The sequence below is a fragment of the Blennius ocellaris genome, assembly GCF_963422515.1.
Source record: "Blennius ocellaris genome assembly, chromosome: 19".
In the NCBI taxonomy this organism is placed as follows: domain Eukaryota; kingdom Metazoa; phylum Chordata; class Actinopteri; order Blenniiformes; family Blenniidae; genus Blennius; species Blennius ocellaris.
Window position 1 is genome coordinate 4,455,591 of NC_137668.1, and position 7,500 is coordinate 4,463,090.

A 7,500-nucleotide genomic window follows, 5' to 3' on the forward strand; every position below is an offset into this window, starting at 1 on the left:
CCCACGTGGCCAATGACAGTGAGACCTGGAAGGGGGTGATTGGGAGGAACGGCCTCCCCGATCTGAACCGAGTGGTGTTCTGTTATTGGACTTCTGTGCTAGTCACAGTTTGTCCATAACGAACACCATGTTGGAGCACAGGGGTGTCCATCAGTGCACGTGGCACCAGGACACCCTAGGCCGGAGGTCAATGATAGACTTTGTGGTCGTGACATCTGATCTCCGGCCGCGTGTCTTGGACACTCGGGTAAAGAAAGGGGCAGAGCTGTGAACTGATCACCACCAAACCCTAAACATAATAACTAAAGAAAAACAAATCATAGATCAAAAATACTGCAAGATAATTTGTATTTAACAGTTTGAGCCATTTAGCAATTTTAAACATTGAAATGGTTTTAACTGTTATTTCATCATTTATATCTGTTTTGCCCTATTTGGCTCTTTCTAGCAAATTATGCCACTTCAGCAGTTTCTTTCTTTTTCAGCCATTTATCAACATGGATTTTTTTTTGACAATGTTTGCTGTCTTGGTTGTTTAGCTCTTTATTTTATGCTAGAGCCTCTCTCTACACCTCTATCCAAACTCAAATTATGGATTTGATCAGCTGCTCTCTGGACGCAATCAATCAATTTTTCTCCAAACAGAATAGGCTTAGGAGAGCCCTCCTGTCCTGACGGGACGTTTGCTACTGGACACACATTGGACTCCTGGAGTAGTTGGACGATCGTGTGCGCGTCCATTCTTTCCATCGAGGACGTGGAAGACGTCAACATAATTGGAGCTATGATAACAGCTGCTGATTGGAAATAGCAGTGTTCTGATCTAATGCCAGGCTTCACTGGGGACTGTGCAGAGCTCTTAACACTCAGACTTAGGAAATAAATGGACTCAAAAGTAAGCAGGGTGCTACTTTTGAATATCTACGAGGGATGGAATCCAACTGGAGAAGCTGACACCTCGGCTCGGAGGTCGACAACTCAGTTTTATTCTGGTTATGGGATATTGGATATAAACGCTAATCCAGCTGCAAGGCGTTGCCATGTAAATATGAACCTTTTCTGAAATGGAAACACAAAAATCAGACATTTACATGACACGTTGTGTAATTGTAGCCTTGGATGAAAGCTGCTTGATAGAAAGTTTGAAAGACTATGAACTTACTCCATCCCCACCACACACACACAGACGCACACACACACACACACACACACACACACACACACACACACACACACACACACACACACACACACACACACACACACACACACACACACACACACACACACACACACACACACACAAGAGGTTTTGGGGTGTGTGACAGTTCTCCCAGCCTGTATAATAAACAAGGAGAGGAAGGAGGTTCAGCAGAGGAGGCCAGAGGGAGAGAGAGAGAGAGAGAGAGAGAGAGTGAGCGAGAGAGAGAGATAGAGGGAGAGAGAGAGAGAGAGAGAGAGAGAGAGAGAGAGAGAGAGAGAGAGAGAGAGAGAGAGAGAGAGGACACAACAGACGTCTTCATAAGCTCCTCCGCTCCCCGAAACCCACCCCCATTGCTTTGTCCACCTACCCCACACACACACACACACACACACACACACACACACACACACACACACACACACACACACACACACACACACACACACACACACACACACACACACACACACACAATTTCTCCTCCATCTCTCCTCTGTCTCTTTGTCATTCTCTATCTCTCCTCTCTGTATTCAGCTGCCTTTGAATTCGATCTTTGCCTCACTGTCTCTTCACTTCTGCCCCCCCCCCCCCCCCCCCGTCCCCCCCCCCCCCCCCCCGGCCATTCTCTTCACATCTGATATCCTCTCCACACTCTCTTGCACTGGTGCATCTTATCTGTCTGCTTTGTTGCCTTCCAGGATTGATATTGCTGCATGTATTGTGATAATGACTACAATAGCTTGTGCTGCACGAGCCCAGGAAGCACAATGACGGATAAAACGTCCCACTGTCAGTTTTACATTTGTAAATATGTGTCAGTCATATCTTTCTTGACAGAAATTTGTTAGCTACTCAATTTGTACTTGTCTGCCAGTACGCACCAGGAGTCTGTCCATCTTCTACACCAAGCTGACGATGATCAGCAGCAGATTTCATGCTGGATTTCACGCCTGCACGTCTCCCTCGTGTTTACAATCATCCAGCTGGGTCGGTTCGTCTTGTTTGTTTCAGACCTCCCTACATTATCCTTGTGTTACCTGGACTTTGATTACTTGGTTTTAGGATTTCACTGTGGATTAGCCCTGCTAGCCTCTGCTTCAAATAAACTCTTTTAACTGACCGATGGTGAGTCTGCTTCTGGCTTCTATGCCATTCATGACTGTGGCTGGATCTCATTTACATGAAGCCGCTATATTCTCTCGTGAAATAATTCAAAGAACTCCACCATTTGATGTGGGATATTTTCTTTAAGACTTTCCAAGACAAAGGGCAACGTTAGCAGTCATTTAATTTTAGAGAACATCAAGCTGAGAGCTCAGCACACCATTGTGTTGACATTGCAAGGAGGGATAGCTTAGAAGTGGGAGCATACTGTTCATGTTACCTTCCTTGTACGTCAAATCACTTTACAGGATTACAAACTGCACAGCCATTGGAATTGTTTGCAAAGTCTAAGCGTAGTATATGGCATGGCTGAATAGTGTGAACGAAGAGGAAGAAACTTAGAATCAAATGGATCCCAACAATGGGAACGGATGATAACTCGGGAAAAGGCTCTTGATTTTAACTGCAAACTTTGACCTTTTTTAACAAGTTGCTTTTGATAGTTGCTCCCACCGTCAGCCTTCAGAACAGAATATATATATATATATATATATATATATATATATATATATATATATATATATATATATATCTTTCTGAATCGATTTTATTTCTATCTTCTCTATAAGAAAAGTCATAACTGAGTCATCACAAGCCTTCACCTTTTCATCAAACATTTACAAACTTCAGTCTAGCTACGTTTTATTTGTTATTTAGCCTTGAATGTAGTTTTGTGGAGATTACTTAACATTTCCAAGTGTTGTGAACCTGGACGCAAAAAGTAACACAATGTCTCTACAGTCTCACTGTTTCTTTTTTAATAATGTAGAAGGTTTAAGATTAGAATTTCACGAACTCAGTGACACAAATCAAAAACAAAATTATCCACAGCGTTGATTTAATATGTGGCTCCGGTTCACCTGCTGGTCGACCAACCTCATTCCTGCTGCTCTGCTCTGGACTGTCTGGATTAGAATCTGATGATGAACTCTCAGCTAATCCAGCATGCATTGTTGTGATGAAGTGACTAAAACAAAACACTCACACTTGGACACACCCACCCGCGCACACACTCACTGCTCAGCCTCTGGAGATCTCAACGCTTCTTCTGCTGTCTACTCAGGATGAAGCCCAAATTCTTTTCAAAAAGTTCCACCTTGGTAAGAAGTTGTTTTCGGCACATTGTGGTGTAAACAGACACTAAAACGCAATTTGGTGTCTGTTTTCATCGGAAAATACTGTTGCATAGATGGGGGCCTATGTCTTTCCCATTTTTGACTTTTGGTGGCAAATATCTGTACAGGAGCCAGTTTTATGGAACTTTTTCTGTTTCTAATTCAACATTGATTGCTAGCTACAAAAATACCACCATGCTTACTGTTAGCTGCTCGTATTTAAAAGAAAAATCCCCTCTCTTTATGTTTTTGTGTCAATATTAATACTAGTACTACTACTACTACTACTACTAATATTAATATTGTCATATCTCATGATGAATGTCAGGTCTCTGTGTCTGCCTCTCTGTTTCACCTTGTGTTTCCAATTAACCAATGGCCTTCACCTTCTGTGTGCTCCTATCGTTGTGTTCCACCTGTTTGCTTCCTTTACTTGTGTATTTAAACCCTCTACTTGTGTATTTAAACCCTCTTCTTGTGTATTTACACCCTCTACTTGTGTATTTAAACCCTCTTCTTGTGTATTTACACCCTCTTCTTGTGTATTTAAACCCTCTACTTGTGTATTTAAACCCTCTTCTTGTGTATTTACACCCTCTTCTTGTGTATTTACACCCTCTACTTGTGTATTTACACCATCTTCTTGTGTATTTACACCCTCTACTTGTGTATTTAAACCCTCTTCTTGTGTATTTACACCCTCTACTTGTGTATTTAAACCCTCTTCTTGTGTATTTACACCCTCTTCTTGTGTATTTAAACCCTCTACTTGTGTATTTAAACCCTCTACTTGTGTATTTAAACCCTCTTCTTGTGTATTTACACCCTCTACTTGTGTATTTAAACCCTCTTCTTGTGTATTTAAACCCTCTTCTTGTGTATTTAAACCCTCTACTTGTGTATTTAAACCCTCTACTTGGGTATTTAAACCCTCTCCCTCTGTTGTCTTGGTCGGTTCGTCTCATCAACGTGTCATGTCATCTTGTCCCCTTGTCGCTCCTCTCATTGCCCTTGTGTCTCCTCATGTCCCCTGGACTACAATAAAGCTGTTTTTTATGGAACTCTTTGAGTCCACGCTTGGGTCCATCCACACACCACCTCCGATCCCTGAAAGAACGAACCGACCATCATGGACCCAGCGGACTCATCCATATCCACCACTTCACACATCTGCCCCAGGAATCCCTGTGACCTGTGACCTGTGACCTGTGAGGCCTGTGTTCGCCCGGCCTGTTCCCGTCTGACCTGTTTCCCCAGTGACCTGTTTCTCTAGTCCCACCCACCCCACCGCTCCCCCCATATATATATATATATATATATATATATATATATATACACACAGTGAATTATGATTGGGAAACTTATGCAGATTTTTTAATCTTGTGAAAAAATAAGTACCGTATGTCCCAGAATATAAGTTCCATCTGTTGAAAATGCGTCATGAAGAGGAAAATAACATTTAAGTTGTATTTATTGTCCTTGTCCACAAGTAATTGTCAATAATCCATCCGCTGCTGTTCCAGAACCTTCTGTGAATTTGTTTCTCAGCTTTGAGCTCACAATACTGCTTCTTAGTTTCCTTCTTCACAGTTTTCTTTTCTCCAGTTCCTCACTAGTTTTTCACTCTAAACTCTTTCCGGTTTCTGTTTCTACTTTAAACTATGCTGGGAACATTTTTCTTGTTGCGAACACTTCGCGTAGCCAAGTGGTCATGGAGGTATTCCTCTGGTGCTGTAGCAGCTGTCTGTTGTCATAAAGGTACATTGAGTGGTCAGGATATGTGATGACTGGGCAAACGGCTACTCCCAAACTCAGCAGTTCAATTTTTTTCCCCTCAAAAGTCAGTGGATTGTTCCTCGTTGATGGAAAGCTTCGCTCGTCTTCCCTCGTGTAATGTCGGCTGCAGCTCCAGAGGAAGGAAAGGAAAGAAGCACCAAAAGTTTTTCCTCTTGCAGAGTTTTTGTGAGTGCTCACCCTGTGGCCCCGTTCACTCTAAATGTGTTTGCTTGGACTGAACTCTGTGTGGACCAGGTTGGTTCTGCAGTCGGCACAAAGCCGCAGAGAGAGTCGCTCAGTAAATGTCAGCAAGTTGTAGCTCATTAAAGCTTTTTGAGGAGTTTGAGTCCCCCTGAAAGGCTGAATGCATACCTCGGCTGTATGCCCCCAACAGTCTGTCCAATCTCCTCCATAAGTTTTTACCTGTTGGCCCTGGATGGTGGAGGCTGGGAGGCTGGGAGGCTGGGAGGCTGGAAGGCTGGGAGGCTGGGAGGCTGCGAGGCTGGGAGGCTGGGAGGCTGGGAGGCAGGGAGGCTGGGAGGCTGGGAGGCTGCGAGGCTGGGAGGCTGCGAGGCTGGAAGGCTGGAAGGCTGGAAGGCTGGGAGGCTGGGAGGCTGGAAGGCTGGGAGGCTGGGAGGCTGGGAGGCTGGAAGGCTGGGAGGCTGGGAGGCTGCGAGGCTGGGAGGCTGGAAGGCTGGGAGGCTGGGAGGCTGGGAGGCTGTGAGGCTGGGAGGCTGGAAGGCTGGAAGGCTGGGAGGCTGGAAGGCTGGAAGGCTGGAAGACTGGAAGGCTGGGAGGCTGGGAGGCTGCGAGGCTGGGAGGCTGGGAGGCTGGGAGGCTGGAAGGCTGGGAGGCTGGGAGGCTGGAAGGCTGGGAGGCTGGGAGGCTGGAAGACTGGAAGGCTGGGAGGCTGGAAGGCTGGGAGGCTGGGAGGCTGGGAGGCTGGGAGGCTGGGAGGCTGGGAGGCTGGGAGGCTGGGAGGCTGGGAGGCTGGAAGGCTGGGAGGCTGGGAGGCTGGAAGACTGGAAGGCTGGGAGGCTGGAAGGCTGGGAGGCTGGGAGGCTGGGAGGCTGGAAGGCTGGGAGGCTGGGAGGCTGGAAGGCTGGGAGGCTGGGAGGCTGGGAGGCTGGGAGGCTGGGAGGCTGGGAGGCTGGGAGGCTGGGAGGCTGGGAGGCTGCGAGGCTGGAAGGCTGGGAGGCTGGAAGGCTGGAAGGCTGGGAGGGGAGGCTGGAGCAGTGAAAGCCTCGCTCCACTGTTATCTCTTTAGAGATGTGGTTTGTGTTCACCGCAGGTGGAGCTGTTAGCATCCGTGACCAAATGCCAGTTGTCAGATGCATGAAAGCAAACTGCAAACAATCACAGTGAACTTGTGTTTTCAGGTTCCAGCAGGTTTCAGACCGATAGCTGGAAACACATGTTGGTTATGTGTTTGTTCAAAGTGACAGATCACATGAGTAACATGGTCTTTAATGTTTACAGGCCACGAGCCTGGAACCTTCCCAACTAGTCCCGCCTTTTTCACACTCATTAAAACTCATCTGGAGACACAAAACCTATTTTGAACCTTGAAACAAAGACAACAGCTCAATGTTGTTACGATATTATTATATTTCACTACTTCAAGCTGTTTGACTTGAATCCTTGGTGTCTTTTGTTTTTCAGCGCAATGTCACTTGACTAATTCGACAATTATGTATTGATTTTAACATGCTGGATGAACACACTGACTTAAAGGTATAGTAGAGGATTTTCTTCTTCCGGGTGGATCATCAAAATAACTGGTCCTCCCAATTGTCAATCATTCTGGTGATATATGACGTAAGCCCGTCGTACGTGCTCGTCCCTGCGCGCAGCTCACTCCACACGGTTCTCATCATGCCGGTGGCCGACCCCACGCATTATTCTCGGACATTTTTACACAGTTTCACCCCCTCTGGTGCAAATCTTCTTGTAAAGTGAGCTCATGTGAGCGATGCCGACTTGTGACTTGTAAACAGAGCGTGCACGAGAACTGGGCTCGTGCATGTCTCTCGCACGCGTTTTAGTAGGCGTTCCGTCTCGGGAGCAGGTACAGCGTTGCGCATGCGCATTTTTTTCAAACGGTGGAGAGGGCGGTTCTTTCCTAAAATTCCTGAAAATCCTCCTGTATACCTTTAAGAGAAAAGTTTGATTTTTTTAAAGAAAGAGCCACAAACATGAAATAAACGATGAATGAAGATATATTTGATCTAAATATTAGAA